Here is a 20094-nt window from a genome sequence, read left to right on the forward strand (position 1 = left end):
TCTGGGAGGGGGTAGGCATCGGCCAATGTGTTCAGGTAGGTTGGAGCCAGGGTGTGGAAGATAGCCCTTCCAGCCACTCAGCAGGATCCGGAGACAAGACTCACAAAACAGTAGATGGCATTTTAATCCACACAAATACTTAATATGAGTAACATAACCTGTTTCTGTGAGACATGGCCTAATTTACTTCAGGCCTCAGGCTTAATAACTTAGCATTGACAACTTGCAGATGTGATGGCATGTGTGTGTATGTCTGCAGTGCTAATGAGATTGTAGAAGTGGTGAATTTCTCTTGCTCAGTGTTCCTACTCTCTTGAGCTTGCCCACCAATAAGTCTCTCCTTTTCCTGAGCTGGGACTTGTGATCTGGGAAAATGGGGCCAATGGAGGGGAGAAGGCAGAGAGATTGTAGGCTCCTTTGAAGAGAGACAGAGTGAGAGCTCCTGGTGCAAATGACGTGTAATTCAGTGTAGCAAGGCACCCTGCTTCTTTCTCTGGTTCCTCCTGTTCTTCCTGCTTGAATTTCCTGCTGCTCTCCTCCCCACAATAAAGAAATCTTGTGCTATTAAACTCAAAGCACCTGGGTTTTAGTTTCTGTTTTGGGACTTGGGCAATGTATTTAATCATCCTGAGCCTCATTTTCTTCACCTGTAAAATGGAAACAGTAACACCTGCCCTACCCAATCACAGTGTTATTGTAAATATAAGATGAAGTGACATATTAGCAAGTGTTTTATAAACTGTAAGTAGCAATGATAGGAAGAAGAAGCAGCAGCGGCTTCCAGTTATTGAGCATTACTGTACCAATTGCTGTCTCTTTATTCATATGATCTCCTTTTAATCAAGATATCATTTCCCAAATGGGCCCTTGGGTGACTCATTCGGTTAAGTGTGCAGCTCTTAATTTTGGTTCAGGACATGATCTCATGGTTCACGAGATGGAGCCCCACGTTGCGCTCTGCACTGACAATGTGGAGCCTGCTTGGGATCCCGTCTCTCCCTCTCTCTCTCTCTCTCTCTCTCTCTGCCCCTCCCCCACCCTTATGCAGGCTCTCTATCTCTCTCAAAATAAATAAATAAACATTAAAGATATCATTATTTGTATTCATATCTGCTATCGCCCTTAAGACTCAGCTCTCAATTCACCTTCACACGAGAGCTTCTTTGACAGTTCTTGCTCATGTTGGTTTCTAGCTTTTCTGAACTAGGAGGCACCCTCTAGGTTAATGTACTATTGTTTCTCAAGTTCAAGTTCTCTTTCCCCAGCTGGATTATAAACTCCTTCAGTTTAGGGACTAGGTGCTCTACTTCAATTGATTTTCCTAAAATATCAAACACATGGCAGGTGTTCCAGAAAACCTGAGACTGAAAATTTGTGGTCATGTAAGTATCACATAAGTTGAAAAGTCCCCGCTTTGTGCAAAGCAGAGCTTTGGGTGGAGAGTTATTACTCTTTGTCTTCACCACCAGGAAAGGACCCATCTGCTCAATTCAGATTGATAATCATCATCTTTACACAGCCTTACCAAGCCCCTAGATTGAGAATTTTGATTGCAAGACCTGCTTCTAGAAACACTAATCATGTTGGCCCTGCACCCCCTTCCATACGCTTGTCCTGCACCATACCTTTCTCCATGCTCATACAGATGTATGCAGCAGATACAGATGAATTCTGTTATTAAAAGACATAGTGGTTCCCTTTTAAGGCACAAGAGGATGCAAAGAAGACTAGAGTTAGATGTCAGGAGCAACTTGCCTCTCACCCCAGTGTGGAAACTCAGAGGGTTATATAAGGACACTAAAGCAACCTTAAAAGGGGCACCTGGGTGGCACAGTCAGTTAAGCGTCCGACTTCGGCTCAGGTCATGATCTCATGGTCCATGGGTTTGAGCCCCACATTGGGCTCTGTGCTGACAGCTCGGAGCCTGGAGCCTGCTTCGGATTCTGTGTCTCCCTCTCCTTCTGCCCCTCCCCGTGCTCACTCTGTCTCTCTCCCTCTCTCAAAAATAAACATTAAAAACATTTTTTTTTTTTTTTATAAAGGAGACTTGTTCTGCTTCCTAATTGCTCTCCAACTTATCTCAGATCACTGCCCTCTGGCCCAGTGTGCCCCAAACACATTAGCCTCCTTTCTCATCTTTTGACCTGCCAAGTCCGTTCTAGCTTCAGGGCTTTTGTATTAGCTATTCCAAAACCCTGGGAGCTGCTGCTCTGAGATCTTTGCCTGGCTGCCACCTTCGTATCATTTGAGTCTTAAACTAAATTCTAAGTCTTTCCTGATCTCCCAGTTTAAAATAGCTTCCATGGGGTGAAAATATAGACTATACACATGTATTTGCTTTTTATATGATAAGTTTCTCTGGAAGGATGCACAAGAAATTAACATTCGTTGTTTATAGGGAGGGAAACTGGAGAGCTAGGAAACAGAGCTGGTAGAGAGGCTTCTCTGCATATCGTTTTCTATTTTTTCGTTTAAATTTAGACTCATTGAATATATTATCTATTCAAAAATTAATTTAAAAATACAAAGAAAAAGAGAGAAAATAAAGTAGGCCCCTGCTGAGCATTCTTTATTTACTTTATAAATTTTATTTACAAAACTGGAAGCAGGCCATAGTTTGCTGATCCAATCCCTGCTCTATAATATCCTCTTATTTGATATTCATCCTGGCACTGATTATTGGTTTACTCATTTCTTATCTGCCTTCTCCCACTAGAATGCAAGTGCCATAAAAGCATGGTGCTTTTCTGTCTTTTACCAGCATATCCCTGCACTTGGAACAGTTTCTGGCTCATAAATACTTAGGTGCTCAATAAATACTTGTTGAATAGCTGAGTAGTTGAATGAATTGTGTTTGGGCTGAAGGGAAAAGCACCCTAATTTGGAAGGAGATAAAATGAGATAAACTTTTGATGGCAGCCCCTCCAGAAGGAATAATGTCTAGTTTGGTCATCCTCCACAAAGCCCAATCTGTAGTTCTTGCCTCAAGGATTGGTGCTCATGCCTGCTTCCTGAAAGCAGATGCAAAACTGAATACCTGTCCTCCTAAGACCTATTCCAGAAGGCAGTGAAAGCAATGGATTCACCACTTGTCACTTTAAGAAGAAGACACACTCCCCCCATTCCCCCCCCCCCCCAAACCTGGAGAAGCTGCTGAGTTGGCAGGTTGAGTTTTGCAAATAGTCACCCCTGAGGAAATGAGGGAACAGGACTCTGACTGCCAGAATGACATGAGTAACAGCCAGGACCTGGGGAGGAGGAGGAGCTGGGGAAAAGGAAAGGAGGGAGATTGGCACATTGCAGCTTAGGCGGCACATTGCCCTGAACAAACAGCCTGCATCACCATGTGCTGATTAAATTTTTAAATGTTTCTGAATCAACACATTCTTTGCATGTCCGGGGCTTGGCTTTTTACAGCCATGCAGCATACCAGCCCAGAAAATGTGGGGTCCTGAAGGAGAAATAGCCGTTAGTGAACCACCCATTGACACTGGGTACTACTGCCTACCCTGGGCAGGGCCCTGATCCAAAGGAGCTGACCCCATCCTATAATGTTTGGAGGTCAAGCAGAAGGTCAGCAGATCCAAGCTGTACTACCTTTTTTCTTTCTTAGAAGAATGTGAACAAGCAGGTTCTTCTTCTTCTACCTATTCCAACACTATCTTCACCACCTGATGGTGGCCTCACATTGACTCAGAGGCAGGTGAGAGGGCTCCCCAGTGGAATGGACTGGAGAAGCAGTAGAAAGGGCAAAGGTTTTGGAGTTAGCCAGGCATAGGGGTGAATACTGGCTCTTGCACTTGCTAGCTGCTTAATTTGGAGCATGTAAAATCCCTCAAGCTTGAGCCTCAAACTTTCTCACCTTTCTCTACAATAGCACCTTGTGGAGTTATTTGAAGTAAAGTAGAATAATGGGGTACCTGGCTGGCTCTTCTGGAGAGCATGTGACTCTTGATCTCAGGATTGTGAGTTCAGGCTCCGTGATGGACATAGAGATTACTTTAAAAAAAAAAAAAAAGCATAAAGTACAAGGAATAGTGTAGATGCATAATAAAGAGAAGGATTTAGGGAGGCAGGAAGGTAGTACACTTGCCTAGCAGCGGCTAGGAAGGAAGATTGGGTCCATCTTAGACTGACTCCTAGCAGTAGAACTTGTATAGACTCATTGCAAACAGTTGAGAATGTCCTTTTGATTTTCCTGATTAGGATCTTAGCCTGGCAATGTTGGGTCCTCTTTACTTCAGCCTAGATTTCAGATGCATCCCCTGTATTTCATAGGCTGGTTCTTCTGGAGCTTTGAGAGAGCTTTGATAGGAACTCGAATCCTTTCTCCTTTGTTCATATAGAGGGGCCTTTCCCTCAGACAAGCCCTGGACATTAGCTGAGCCTGAGGGGAGCAAGGAGGCCCAGCACACTTCCCAGGACTTATGTCTATGTGCTTCTGGAGCCCTGGAAAGGATCCCTCGGGTGCCCTGAGTGGAGACTCTTGAGGAGAGGGTTGAGTAAGTGTAATTGAATGCATGGCCTTGCAGGCTGAGTTCCAGTTCTGGGCGAGGGGCTGGTGATTTGGGGGTGTGCCCAGCTCTGTGTTTATACAGATGCTCTAGGTATGTTTGAGGTTCAGCCCTAGAGGGCGTCTAGGATTTGTCTGTAGCTCAATCCCCCGTACCCTATTCCTGGAGGGGGAGCTGTAACTCAGCCCTCAGGCTACCTAGCTGCATTCCCCTTCCCCCAACCCACCAGCCTCTCATTCTGTCACAACAAGGAGGTTTGGCAGAAAAGGAGGGAGCGTGGGTGCTGCAGAGAGAAAAACACCCAAAGTTTCAGTAAAATGGCAAGAGAGATGCCAGCACACAGGGAGAAGGAGCCTTCTGTTTCTCACAGCCTGCACTGCTGGGCTGGGGTACATATACCATGATTTCCTTTCCTTCCTTCCTCCTGCTTTCTCTTCCTTCCCTGCGTGGTATTCAGGAAAGGGAGACTTGGAGCTAGGTGGGGGAAAGGAATAAAGATACTTTTCCCAGGGATTAACATCTTCTATAGCTACCAGAATAGGCAGTTCTGGGCTCCTTTTGCTTTGGGCTGTGTGTGTGCGTGCGCGCGCGCGCATGCGCGCGCGTGTGTTTGAGGAACACTAAAGATAAAGGGCAGATAAAACAGAAACAAGCAAACACAAGGTGGTTAGGTATCTGCCTTGGATAACTCACACATGAACAACTTAAAATTGACAGCTTTTGTGTAATAGTTTGGCCATTGCCCCAATTTTGCAAGATTAAAATAAAGATATATAAAAGGAAAAACCTCAAGATTGTCATTTTTTCTTGTACTTTTGAAATTAGGGCATTTCAGTGAACAATGGCTCCTTTTTTGATAGGGTAAGACCCTCATTTAGTCAAGAGTTTAGGAATATAATTTTGTGATCATTTCACCTAAATAAGAGCTGGAGTTCATCTTAGTGCTATTTGCTTACAAAATAGTTGAGTTTGTAAACAAGATCCCAAGGGGAATGTTTATCCCCCGCTCAAGAAAACAAGTTACTTTTCACTTCTTTGAAGTATTGATTTGCATTGCAACAATATGGTACTTATAAATCACTCCTTTCTAGCAATTCATTAAAGCAACTCCTGAAGGCAATACTGAAAGAAAAAAGTGAGGCTGTATTTAAGAGTCTATAATGTGTTTGAACAGTTTATCTGACTTCTTCGTGTTTATTAATGATCATAATAATTTCTAACATTTATTGGGTGGCCGTCACGTCCCAGGCACTGCATTAGATGCTTTACACACATACATATTCTTATATAGTCCTTACAACCAGGGAGGTATTACTCTTACAACTAAGGCATAGAGAAGTTAAATAGCTTAACCAGGTTCATGCAGGTAATAAGTGTCAGGGAAGAACTTAAATACGGGTTTTGACTCCAAGCGCTATGCCTTACCCCCACATGCTGAATTCCATCTCTTCATATTTACTGCCCAAGGATGTCAAGGGTTGCTGACAAGAGGAATGATTACATAGGTACCTACAGAAGGTCTCTCCTCACAAAATTCTTGGCTTCTGATATAGACTTAGTCTATAGGGTGAATGCTTTGGCATTTGGGGTTAACCCAGCTCAGAAATGATAATTCCTATTGTTGGAATGGGGGAAGATAAACCCAACTGGGTTATGGCTCATGAATGCCCTTGGGATTTTTCAGTCCACCCTGGGACAGCAGGTTTTGTAGGGCTGATAGATATATAGCCTGAGACATTGGCATGAGGAAATCAGTAAATGCAAAGCATATCATAAAGGGTGTATTTAGCATTGTGATCGTCGATGTTAAGAGTGTAGGACTTTGAGGAAGGGCAATAACCGTGAATTCCCTCTGGAAGGAGTGAGGGAGAGGAGGCAAAGGGAAAAAAGGAAGGTGATGGGAAGAGGCAGAAGAGAGGGCATGAAGGAATGTGTGATAGGGAGGAAGCGTGCAACCTGATGAATGATGGAGAATAGTTTTATTACTCTGATTGTTTGGAATAAGAACTGGCCTATGAAGGTGGGGAGGGAGCAGCCTGGGAATAAATGAAATGAGAAAGGAAATTGAAGCCATCATTTCTGGCTTGCTGACGAGCAGATGTCAGCATGCTCGTAACCTCTTGCTATATTCAGTGCTTTTCCAGAGATAGATGGCAGAGCTCAAAGAGGTTACAATGGGGCCTATACTGAAAACTCAGCGGCTCTAGGATATTTTAGTTAGGAGAAAAGAGGGCTGGAAGTTGGGGACTAGTCATCTAGACTATGAAGGATTTTTTTTACATGTCTTACTTCACTATTAGCCCTGGATTTCACTACAGAACTGAAAGGAGAGCAAGTAAGAATTTATTAAAAAGGAGATCTCTACCAACATAACACAAGGGGTAGGTAGGTGTGGGGAACTACAAGGGAAAGAGTTGGAAACTTCACCAAGCCACTGAGAAGCCTAGCAGAGCAGATAATATCTGGAGCATTCCTAATTTCCCTTAGAAGAAGCCAAGCCAGAGAGCAGGGAAGAGACAGTGAAGCCACTAGCTACCTGAAGGGGACAGAGAGAGAGAGAGGCTGGGTCAAGGACATAGCCTGGGGTAGTAGCCCCTTGTGCTGAAATTGATGTGGAGTTCTAGTGAAGACACACTCTCTGCAAGGGGAGACAAAGTGGAGACCAGGCATCCTTGTGAACATGTCTTCATTTCAATCTCCTCTGCATCCAGCCAAAGGGAATTATTTATTTTGAGTTGGGAGAAGTGGGAGAGTATCATAACTCGATGAATTAGCCATTGTCTGTGGCCTCCTTCGTGGTGCATGGGCCCAGCACAGAAAGCAGTTTTGCTCCTTTGTAGACCCTGTTGACTCCAAATCTACCACAGCCTGAAATCCTGCCTCTAACAGACACGTTTGAGAGCCTAGGATGGAAAGAAAAATGAGACAGTGCTATGAAGGCCAGAACCAGGCCCAGGATTATGACCAACCAGACACTTGGATTCTTGAAAGCTTTGTCCATTAACAATGCTGGAATTAATAAGTATTTATTGAGCACTTTGTGGGGGGGGGGGGCTATATGAGGAGTAAAAAAGTATGAGAATGCCCCTCCTCTCAAGCAAATTAGCATGTGGACAGATGGGATTGGCCCTTCTCCTCCAGTCCTTCAGCCCTTCCCCTCTTCACTGTTTTCACCTGTGTGATCCTTCCTATCTATATGTTCTCCCTCCTCTTTTTCTTGTCCTCTTTATTTTCTGGCCCTTTTGTCCCTGTCTTTGGTCATTTTCCTCTCTGAATATCTTTATTCTCAAAAGACCCACTTGGTCTTCCCTAACCTTTGTGTATTTTACCTCCTGGTGTTGTCAACTTCCTTCTTGCCCTGGGATGCTGATAAGCAGGCTGCTCTGTTGGCTTCAGCCTGCTCCAGGGCTCCAGGGGAGGTTAAAATTCTGTCATCCTGCAAGTGTACCTGCACCTGGACGGCATAGGTATCCCTGATTTCCCCAAATTTAGAAATTGTTTGAATGAACTAATCTGTTAGAGGCAGGTAGAGCCTGGGTCAGAGGAGTCTTAGCTCTGCCCAATTTATACTAAACATATGAGTGAAGAAGTACATCCTGCCCCCACTTCTTAAGTACAATGGCTAAAAGACATGGAACAGGTTATTGTGAAATTGATGGGAGTGTAAATCACTAAAGTTAGAATCATAATTAGGAACAAGCAAGAAAGATCATATAGGAAAGGGTAGTTTTGTGTGTGTGTGTGGGGGGGGGGGGTGTATTTGAGAATAATCAGCATACCCAGACTTCATTCACTCTTCAGCTACACCTTCAGTTTCAAAAAAACCTAAATTTGAAGCCCTCAACCCAGACTCACTTTTCCTTTATGGAGCATCAAGTTCCCTTAATGGGGTTTTGGGGTGATGGGGGCTATGAGGCAATGGCCAAGAAACAATTCTTGAAGACATCTTTGGTGCAAAAAAGTGATTTTATTTTATTTATTTAAAAATTTTTAAAAATATTCATTTTTGTGAGACAGAGAGAGAGAGACAGAACATGAGTAGGGGAAGAGCAGAGAGAGAGGGAGACACAGAATCTGAAGCAGGCTCCAGGCTTTGAGCTGTCAGCACAGAGCCCGACGTGGAGCTCAAACCACTGACTGCGAGATCATGACCTGAGCTGAAGTTGGACACTTAACCAACTGAGCCACCCAGGCACCCCAAAAAAATGACTTTATTAAAGCACAGGGACAGGACCTGTAGTCAGAAAGAGCCACCCTAGGGTTGTAAAGAGTGCCTGATTGTAGACCTTCAGGTTAGGGACAGCATGAGTCTCTAAGGAATTTGGAAGCAAGGTTTCCAGGACCTTGAGGGGCTAGCTGTTGTTAGGAAAATATAATTTTCCTGTTTACTGTTTAGTAAAACCTCAATCATGAGACTCTTCAGATGTATATCAGGGGCCATATGCTTGGAGTATAATTGCCAACATATATTAGGGAGTTAAAGATAAAGGAGGTTTGCAAAGGAGTTTTTATGTGTTTAAGGAGATTCACAAGATCCTGGGAGGTCAGGATAATGTTAAGCCAAGATTCCCTTTTGCTCCTAGCAAAGTGTCATCATCGAGGTGGCTGAGCTCCTAGAGGAAGGTCACTCTGCCGATTTCAAGGACTTGTCAATGGGCTGTAGGCAGTTAGGGAATTTAATTTTTCATTTGCCTTTGTTGCCCATATCACCATGGCAAGCACTTAAACCCCCTTACATCTTGATTAGGGTGATATTAGGGCTCCAGGAAACAGAGTCTATAGGTTTCTGGAGATTAGGCTATGGATAAGATTGTCTTTTTCTTGCAGTTTACTAAGTTATCTATAAACTGAAGGAGACTCCTGTCCTGCATGACTGTGATCTCTATTAGTCAACCATTTGCTTTCTTTCCTTTCCCCTGTTCTTGGGCAGCCAAGATTATCTGGGGATTATCATATATATCCCACCTGGGCAGACGGGTGCTGTTAGCCTGTACTTTGCCCTCTGCTTGCCTTATGCTCCCTTATCAACCTAATGGTTGCTCATGGCATTAGTAACTTCAAGGGAGAGTTGAATGGGTTTGTGTAAGTGACTTTGTGGGACTTTGCTTAGCCTTAGCAATTCCTCAGGTACTAAAGGTAATGAAGGATGCATTGGGGTTTGGGTCAGGGACTGGGAATGTCTCAGATGGCTTTTCATACTCTATGAGAGAAGGAACTTGAATTTACTACCCTGATCCACAGTTGACTCTAACTCTAGACTGCCCAGCAAGAAAGGGAGGTTAGCTGGTTAGTTCATTGTTTTTTCCCCATTCATTCATTTTTTCACAAACAATGCCAGACACTGGAGATGTGAGAATGGAAATTCATGGTCCCTGTCCTCCAAGAGGCATTCTTGTAGAGGATATAGGCATAGGAATAGAAATAATCATAATCTAGGTTGCTAATTGCTACTGTACAGGTAACATGGGATCTGGGAGGAGGAAACAGCTAACATGAAAGAGGGAGGGAAAGAGGCACTTAAACTTCATATTTTTAAAGGATGAGATGGGCATTGGCCAATCTGAAAGGAGGGAGAAAACAGATTCCAGGCAGAGGGTACAGGAATTACAAAGGTACAAAGGAGCACAGTGAAGGGGAAGGGGGAGAATGGTGAGTTTCGTATGAGTAGAGGTAAGGGATGTCCCATGGGAGTGTCTGAAAAGAGGACTAGAATGAGAAGTTGGAGACCAACTATGAGGTGACTGGTGTACTCTCCTAAGGATGGACTGGACTTTATCACATATCAGTGGGAAGCTAGTGAAGACTTAAACAAGGGAGTAGGATAATCAGCTATTCACTCTATAAAGAGGTCACAGAGCAGAGTTGGGGTGGAGACCATTTGTTCCAGAGTCCCATGTACAATAGATCTTAACATCTCTCTCCTGTCGTGGTGCACCAACTGGGGAATTCTTTCCTTCCTCCGTTCCTCTCTTCTTTATCCCACAGAAATGCGGTAAGCACCTATCAGAAGCCAGGCTCTGAGTTAGGTCCTGGGAAAACACAAATGAAGAAAAACAACTCTCTGCTCAGAGGAGCTCACAGTCTGGCTTAGTTTTCCCAAACACCATACTAGAATATTCCTGAGTCCATTTCACTACGATGGTGAATTGAGAAAAAAACGAGGGCAATGTAGTGAGTCTTTAAATAAAGCTAAATATATTCCATGTGAAACCTTTCCTTTCTAATGGGAGGTTATATTCATATGTGCATATTTCCTTGAAAAGATGAAAAAGGGTTCTGTTTTGCTTTGTTTTATGTTTACTTGGCAAAATAAAAAGTCAGCAGTATTTTGTCATATCTCAAAAATTGTGTATGTGAGGGAAATTTACTGGTTAAGGGTTTAGTTCCTCATTACCATGGTAGTACTAAGAGAAGGCCTTTTTCATCCAAAGGAGTAAACCTATGAAGGGAACATAGATTTACCAGACATGACTGAGACAAAAGTGGACTCTCCTGCCATTTCCCAGCCACTGTAGAGTCAGGAATGGGGGGGTGGGGAGGGAGAGTCCCTGGTTGCAAGAGAGTCAGGATTCAGGAATTTCCTCTCTTGAGAGCAGTTGCTCTTCCTGACAGAAGAAAGAGGGTATGTCTGATGTTCCAGGAGCCTATAGGCTCAGGAGTTCTGAGTTCATTTCATCTGGCTGGGAAAAGGACAGCAATTCTATAGACAGATCCAGCAAGTTTAACAGGAAAAGCTGGTGAACTAGAAATGGGATGCCTCAAAGTAGGGGGCCTCTGGCCCTGTCTCTTACGGTATAATGGAATGGTCAAGTTTTTATCACAATTAGCCAGGCGTTCGAGGTTTTCATGACCCAGATGTAAATAACTCATACATCAATCCCTGCAGTCATATCACCTAGCCAATCACACTGGCTAGCAATGAAGCATTAGCACCTAAGCTCAACCCACTGTAGCAAAGCCACATCATCCTGTTTATAAAACGTAAGGCTTGTCAGTTTAAACTAATTTAGGAATCAGCATAGAAAGTCTTATTTTGAGGTGGAGGGTGGTTTAGTGAATAGGATGAAATGCTTGCTTGACATCCAGAGGTTGGAGAGCCACTGCTCTCATTGGAGACTCAGACATGTGAGCAATTATTTCAGTGCAGTGTAATAAATGCATGTCCAAAGGCACAAAGAACCATGTTGTAGGAGGAGAGTGATGAGTTTAGTAGGAGTAGTAGGAAGGTGTATCTGGTGGGAGTGTCTGAAAAGGGTGTTAGAGAGGAAGGTTGGGGCCTGGTTAAGAGGAGCCAGGCCAGGAGTAGCTTCTCAGGAAGCACAGCTGAGGAAAGAGCTGCTGATCCAGGGACTAGAGAGGTAGGGGGAGGCTTTCTTAAGGAGCTGGCTCTTGGGATGGGTCTCTTGCATAGCCCTCTGCTTTAAGGCCCTCTTCTCTCCTTCCTTTCTCTCTGCCCCACATTTCCTGTGTGTGCCAGGCCCAGAACATCCTTGCAGTCTGCTGCTCTAATTACTTCATTCCATTTTAATTCTGCTGAGTTAGGAGCCTGTGAACTCAAGAGGAAATTCACGCAAAATACCCAACAAATTGAATGTGCTGGCATTTCAGAAACACATCTGACCCTATCTGCCCCTTCATGTTCCCTTCCTCTTAGCACCTGCCTCCACCAGCCTTAGATTGAAAAATCAAGGATTAGGTGCTGGTGGGAAGAGGTGGTGGCACTATAGAGTAAGATATTAAATTTGACTGACCACTTGAGCCATTACCTTTCCAGGGAAGAGAGAGGGACAGGGTGGGGGGTTTCTGATGGGGGACTTTTCCTGGTCCCTTTTGAAAACTGGCAAGGCCCATCTCTGCAGCTCCAAAACATTGTGCCTATGTACGAATTGTGGTGTTTCTTCTTCCCTAGAGATATTTACAAATTAGGAGATACACCTTATTCCAAGCAGTTTGTTCATGGAGTTGTATAAAATGACCTCTTAAAATGAGGGGATTGCAGTTTGTAAGTCAGCAGTTCTCAAATTTTTTGGTCTTAAGATTCCTTCACACTCTTAAAAATTACTGAGGGTCTCCCAGAGCTTTTGTTGATGTAGGTTATATCTACTGACATTTGCTGTATTAAAAATTAAAACCCCAGGGGGGCCTGGGTGGCTCAGTTGGTTAGGTTTCCAACTCTTGATTTGGCTCAGATTATGATCTTATGGTTCATGGGGTTGATCCCCACATCTGGCTCCATGCTGACAGCATGGAGCCTGCTTGGGATTTTCTCTCTCCCTCTTTCTCTGCCCCTCCCCTGCTCACATGTGCACTCCCTCCCTCTCTCTCTGTCTCTGTCTCTCTCTCTGTCTCTCTCTCTCTCTCTCCAACACAAGTAAACTTAATGGGGAGCCTGGGTGACTCAGTTGGTTGAGTGTCCCACTTTGGCTCAGGTCATGATCTCACAGTTCATTAGTTTGAGCCCCATATCTGGTTCGCTGCTGTCCATAAAGCCCACTTTGGATCCTCTGTCCCCCTCTCTCTGCCCCTCTCCTACTTGCATTCTCCCCAAAATACATAAATATTAAAAAAATAATAAAGAAAGAAACTTTAAAAAAGTTAAAAAAAAAATAAAACCCAGAAATTAAAAGAATATTAATCCATTTAAAAATAACAATAACCCATTATATGTTAAAATAAATAACACATTTTGTTGAAAAGAACTATATTTAAAAAAAATTATTTTATTTATTTATTTATTTTTTTGCATTTATTTATTTTTGAGAGACAGAGACAGAGCTCAAGTGGGGGAGGGGCAGAGAGAGAAGGAAACACAGAATCTGAAGCAGGCTCCAGGATGTGAGCACAGAACCTGACGCAGGGCTCAATCTCACAAACCATGAGATCATGACCCGAGCCAAAGTTGGACACTTAACTGACTGAGCCACTTAGGTGCCCCAGAACTATATTTTTTAAAACCAAAAACATTAGTGGTAAGATTGGCATGTTTTGCATTTTTGCAAATCTTTTTAATACCTGGATTCTTATTTCTGCTTCTGCATTCTTTCAGTTTCAGTCTGTTGTTTTGGTTGAAGTATTTGAAGAGTTGAAAACAGGAATATTTTAGCTTTCACATAATGGTGGATTGTTTTCTTTGATACTACACCAAAACTCAACACATGGCAGTTTCTTAAGGGTTACCTGTGATGTGGAACTGAACCATATCAAATAATTCCTACTCTATTACAGTAAAATCCATTGGCTTATGCTTTGGGTAGATTTTTCAACATCACACATTGGTCATTTGGAAAATATAGATCCTTTGAGTTACACAGATCTTCCAAATGTTAATACATTTCATTATATAATATTTTAAAAATCATATTCATTCTACCACCATCAATCTCATCAGAGAAACCTTTAAGCATTGGGAACTCTCAAGCTCCTTGTGGCAGATACAAGTGTTCCAAAATTCTAATTTTTCCTTGAAAGCCTACATTTTATCATTGGCAACAAATACTGTTGGTTGTTTTCCTTGAAGTGACAGGCTTACTTTGTTCATTTGGGGGAAACTGTCTGCCATACACTCCTATCTGAATAATCTTAGTTTGTCTTTCAGTCATTCTTTCAAGTAAAAATGATGTTCCCTGAGAAAAGAGGCTAGTTGAGCTTGAAACTGAAACAGTTGCAGAAGTGATTTCCCTGGAGACAACCACTGTACTTGGGTTACAGCAGAAGTGGTTTATGTGTACTTGGTATTTCTGCAGCCAGAATATTAGAAAGATATACTCAAGAGGTGAGATCTAGGGGGCACCTGGGTGGCTCAGTTGGTTTAGTGTCCAACTCTTGATTTTGGCTCAGGTCATGATCTCACAGTTACTGGGTTCAAGCCCTACATTGGGCTCTGCACTCACTGACAGCTGAGCCTACTTGAGATTCTCTCTCTCTCTCCCTCTCTCTCTCTCTACCCTTTCCCTGCTCAGGTGTGTTCATGTGCATATTCTCTCTCTCTCTCTCTCTCAAAATAAATAAATAAACTTAAAAAAAAAAAAGATTTGAGATTTAGGGGCCCCTGGCTAGCTTAGTCTGAAGAGCATGTAACTCTTGATCTCAGGGTTATGAAGTCAAGCCCTATGTTGAGCATAGAGCCTGCTAAGAAAAAAATGAGTTCAGATTTAGTAAAAATTAATAATATTTACTGTTTTATCAAGGACATTCCTAAGTGATAGTAAATTTATTTTTATTATTTTTATTTTTATTTATTTTTTTACTGCATGTGCATGGCAGTGAAGAATACAAGGACTGTTAGTACTTGTGTCATGCTTTGATTTCTGCTAAGGTATAAACTATTTTACCCCCTATTGTTTGTGTACTATCAGTGCAAATGTCAACACAGTGAAAAAGGCAAATAATGTCTTAATGGTGTTATGAAAATAGCTCTGACCTTGTGGATGCTTAGGGTCTTGAGAACCACCCAAGGGTCCATGGATTATATTTTGAGAACCACAGCTCTAAATGACATGTCTGACTTTCTTAGGATTTGCCCCTGGATCTTCTTTTCTTCTCACTCTTTACTCTCCTTGGGTGCATTCCTCTACTGTCTTTGAACTACCTCTATGCAAATGACCCACACATTTATTTTTCTAGCCCTGACTTCTCCTTAGGCTCCAGACCCATGTATCCAGCTGCCAATTTAACATTGGTATTGGACATCACAAAAGTTCCCCAAGGGCACCCTGTCTAAGAACTTGTGGTGTTCTTCCATGTTGTCTTCTATACAGTTATACAAGCTGGAATTCTCATCCTGACCACATTCGCTCTACCCCCATATCCAGTCTATCATCAAATTCTGCTAATTTTACCTCCTAAATATCTTTTTAGTCCATAACTTCTCTCTATAGCCATCATTACCACCACTACCAAAGTCAAAGACATCATTATCTCTTGCTGGAATTACCACAATGGCCCCCCTTTATTGTAGTGAGTGATCTTTTTAAAACACAAATCTAATCATGCAAAACCCTGCTTAAACCCTTCAGTGACCTCCCATTGCTCTCAAGACAAAGATCAAGATCTTTAATATGTCTAACTCCCCAAACTAGGTCAGGTTCTTTGGTATATGCTCTACTGAAAAGATTCTTATCTTTAATAATGCTCATTATAGTCTGGTTTGTACTTATATATTCATGCAGGATTGTTTGATTAGTGTCTCTCCCTGATGAGATTGTAAGTTCGATGAGAGCAGACGTTCTGTAAATATTTGCTGAGTCCAAGATGGAATGAGGCCTAGGACAATTCCTCTGAACATAGATTAACCACTGAAAAATTAAATCTTTTGCCCCAGGCCCCTGAGATGGGGGAAGACCCATTTTTATTTTCATTGTCTCCTAGCATTTCAAAGAAAAATGCTGTCTTGTCCAATGCTTTCCATCAAAATGTCCTCCTAATCACAGGGGCACATTCATCTTCCTTTTGACATAGGAGCCCTTTTTGTTCTCCATCACTCATGCTGCCCATGTTTCTTGGAGAGGGTTAGCTAGCAATACTGGCCCTTCAGGAATAGAAAAGAGGATTCCTCATCTCTTCCCCAACTAGATGATTGGCTGGGAGGCCCACTTCAGCAAGAGAGAATAAAATATATCAAGTGGAGGTGCCAAGAGGAAAATAAAAAGAGAATAAGTCATGATGTTTGTCCTCAGGGAGAATTCAATCTGCTGCAGGAGACAGGACCACTTCTTGGAGTTCTTTTCAGCTGAGGTCAATATAGCACTGGAAGTGGCCTTTCCTGAAAGAAGAAAGGGAAACAAGCATTTATTGACCCATGTCAGGCACTTTGAGATTTGTTCTCTCCTTTAGTCTTCGCAACAGCAATATGAGGTAAGAATTATTGTCCCATTTGTATAAATGAGGAAGCAACAGAGACGCAGAGAGGTTAAGTAACTTACACACTTAATATAGTATATTAGACCTGTTTACTTACCCATTCCACAGCCCTCTTTAAGAGCTTCTGTACTGGCCAAAACTTGGCTGCAGGCCATATTATATACTATATGACACCTCCCCCCAACCCCTGCTTAAACCTCCATTTACCCACCTCTACCCTCTTCTGCCCTAGGTGATTGGACCAGAAGAGGTTCTGATCCAAGGTCAGTCATTTTATGGGCTGGCCAATTGCCTCTAATTTATGGCCTGATATAAAAAAGACAATCTAGGCCAATCAGATTCAGAGTCTAAAGCATAGAGTAACCCAGGAGTATCCAGAGCCTGGAAGAGAAGCCGACCTGCCCAGTGTAGCTGAATCACATTAAGGGTGGGTAGGGCCTGACAAGGAAGAGCCAGGATCTCCAGCCAACAAGGAGTCTTGAATCTAGATTCTTTCCTAACTTCAGCATCTGCCCCTGGAGTGTTCAGAGAGGCCCCATTGGTTCCTCATACACACTGACATGAACCTTATGTGCTTGAGTTAACTTGAGGGGGTCTCTTTGTCCATAAGAGTTAGACTCAAATGGTTATAGAGTAAGAGAGTCAGAATCCCAATTGAAGTCCATCTGACTACACACCCTGAGCTCCTTTCATTATTTCACACTGCAGCGGGGAAGGCCCTAAAGAGTGTCAGGGGCCCAACACCCTGGAAATGAACAAAGTCAACTTTGGAGAGAGCTACCAGTTTAAAAAAGGACATGTCAGAGACCCTCTCCTGCTGGGTGCTGTGAGGTCATCAAAAGACTGATGAATAGTGCCTGGCCTTGCTTTGAGAAGTACAAACCACATGGGCTAGAAGCCCTCGCACTGCCAGCCATAGTTTGGTGTGCGACATCATGTATGAAGTCACTAGTCATCAGTGACATCACTCAGTGATGCCATTCCCATCCTGGGCAGCTCAGGTTGGGAAGCACAGAAGGCACACATTCGGACTGAGCAGACTGGGATTCAAGTCTTCTCCTTGCCTGTCTGTGCTTGGGAAAAGCAGCACTACTTTTCCTCAGTGTCCTCATGGGTAAAAATGGAGATAATTCTTACTCCACAATAAGGATTACCAGAGATAAATATGTAAGACCCTACATCAAGGGGATTTAGTGGTTAATGGACACAGAATTTCAGTTGGAGAAGACAAAAAGTTCTAGAGAGGAATGGTGGTGATGGTTGCACAACATGAATGCACTTAATGCCTCAGAACTGCATGCTTAAAAATGGCAAGTTTTATGTTATATGTTCTTTACATGAAAGAATAAAGACTTTATGTTGATCTCCCATGTAGCAGGGCCTTATAAATGCTAGTTTGTGTCTTTATCCTCTGTAGCAGAAGCCAAGGTCCAATTAATCCCAGTGCCCTTAATCCAAGGCAACTCATTAGCTCTCTACCAAGGCCCTGAGGCATGTTCCCCTCCGCCTGCCCAGCTCCCTGCCCTAGAGAGCCTGATGCCCTGAAATAAAGTGTCCAGACCTGGGAGATAGGACTGTTTTGAGCTGAGCACTTCCCAGGGCAAGAGGCCAGTTCTTGAGGCTGCTGGGGCAGAGCGGAGCTGGGTTGGAGATTTGAGCAGGCCCCGCCTGGGGATGCTGGGCAATGGGGCAGTGTCCAGAGCTCTAACTGCTGAGGCTCTCTCTCTAGATAGAGGAGCACTGGGAGGGAGTCTCCTTGCCAGGAAAGAGTGAATCTCTGCTGGAAATTCCAGAGCTCTTCTGGGAGGCCTTCTTTCTCCTAGCCATCAGTTTTCTGATCACATCACTAGCGATACTCATTGTGTGCTCTGTGGAGCTGCCCCCACCCCTTCCTCACAGAAACCCCCACCCCTACCTCCCCCAAAGTCGGTGCCTGTGTTAATATGATGATGCTGTGATAATGGCCAGGAGATGGCTTCAGCTATCTGATTAAGCCCTCTGGAATGGCATCCAGGGCACTGTCTTAACTCTCCCTGATGAGCAGGCAGCCAGGGCCCAGGGCTGGAGCACAGGCTCTGGCTGGGAAATTGTATCCGGGAAAGCACTGAGGGGGAAAATTGGAAGTATCAGAATTTCCCAGGTTGCTATTCCACAGGGGCCAAACATCCTCAGCAGCAGCACTAATTATGATCCAGGAGAGTCAGGCCTGGCTGCCTAGCTTGCCCAGGCAGTCCTTGAGAGCAGCCTTGGGAGCCGGCAGGGCAGAGGCAGAGCTGAGGGAGGCCTAGGCTCCAGAACCTGGGGACTCTGGGAGATGAGAGACAGGAGGGTCATTCAGACATGTGGGGAGGGAGAGCTGGGTAGGGTTGCTAGGGGTCCTCATGTACTTCAGAATGTTTGCAACTGTGATAGGAAGGGTGGAAGTTAGGTTGCTGGGATGATTTCTACCTGCCAGGAATTCAGAGTTGTCTCACTTCCGTTCTTCCTCTCTCTCTTGTCCTCAGTGCTCCTCTGAAAATTTTCTTGTCAGTGTGACCCATGACTTCCCTGTTGCCAATTTCAACAGTCATGGTCATCTCTTAGTCTTTCGGGCAGCCACCTTGACATGGATGGTTGCTCGTTCCTTCCTAAAACACCCTCTTCATTTGGTTTCCATGACATCTCTCCTACCTCCGTTCTCCTACCTCCATGGTCTCCTGTGCTGGCTCCATAGCATCTTCCACATCTCCACGATGACCTGGGACTGTCATCACCACCACCACCCCCTCTCCACCCTGGCACTCTCCCTTATCTACTCTCACTCCCTAAGTAATTACATCTATCTCAGGGCATTAAAGCCAGCTGTATGTTGATGAATCCCAAATGACTATCTTCAGCCCCTACTTCTCCCCTGAACTGTAGACTCATATCCAGCTGCTACTTGAAATTTCCATGTAAATGTCACTCATGGACCTCTCAGACTCACTGGTCCCCCAGTCTTCTGCCTTGTGATAAATGCAACTCTATTCTACCAGGCCCCAAACTTCAAAGTCATTCCTGGTTCTTCTCTTCCTTTAGTGCCCCCTTATCCAATTCCTCAGAAAATGGTATAAGTTCTGCCCTTTAAATTACTCCACAATCCCGTCACTAATCTCTAGATACACCACTCTTACCCTCATCAGAGCCACCATCATTACTTGCTTAGACAATTGCAATCGCTTCTGAATTGGTTTCAGTATAGATTAGGCTGTTTCAGGGTCTCTGAAACACAGGGTTTTATACAAGATAGAAGATTTCTTCTTTCTCCAGTGTGAACCTGTGCATAATAGCCAGGTTGATACAGTCCTTCCACACTGTCAGGGACCGTAGCTTCTCAGGGCTTGAGGCTCTGTCATCTTCATCATGTGACTTCTATCTTGTGGCACAAGATAGCTGGTCCACCTGGCACTATTGTGCCCATGAGGTTTCAGCCTGTGGAGAGGGGAGAGGGAAGAAGTGGAGGGCAGCCTTCTTCCTTTAAGAACATGACCCAAAAGTTGCACCTATCCCTCTGCTCACATTCCATCAACCAGCATTTTGTCATATGGCCACACTTAGCTGCATGAGGGGTTGGGAAATGTCGTTCTCTTTGTGAGAAGCCTTGTGCTCAGCTAAAATGTGGAAAGAGAATGAATTTGGGGCAAAAATGTATAGGCTCTGCCATAGCTTCCTAAGTAGTTTCCCTGCTTTTGCTCTACCCCCT

The 20094-nt window shown here is 43.8% G+C and overlaps 1 long non-coding RNA gene across 3 annotated transcripts in view; it reads left to right on the forward strand.

Annotated features, from left to right (window-relative positions):
* LOC125173473 (uncharacterized) overlaps positions 1–20094 on the forward strand; it is an 84605-nt gene that overhangs the window by 54878 nt on the left and 9633 nt on the right. The window contains exon 1 of one of the 3 annotated variants that reach the window (XR_007155063.1): positions 16201–16367. The exons of the other annotated variants lie outside the window; for them this stretch is intronic. This is a non-coding gene — a long non-coding RNA (uncharacterized LOC125173473). Of the gene's footprint in view, positions 1–16200; positions 16368–20094 lie in introns of those variants that run through there. 3 annotated transcript variants of the gene reach the window in all.

This window comes from Prionailurus viverrinus, chromosome A1 (genome assembly GCF_022837055.1).
Source record: "Prionailurus viverrinus isolate Anna chromosome A1, UM_Priviv_1.0, whole genome shotgun sequence".
Classification (NCBI taxonomy): domain Eukaryota; kingdom Metazoa; phylum Chordata; class Mammalia; order Carnivora; family Felidae; genus Prionailurus; species Prionailurus viverrinus.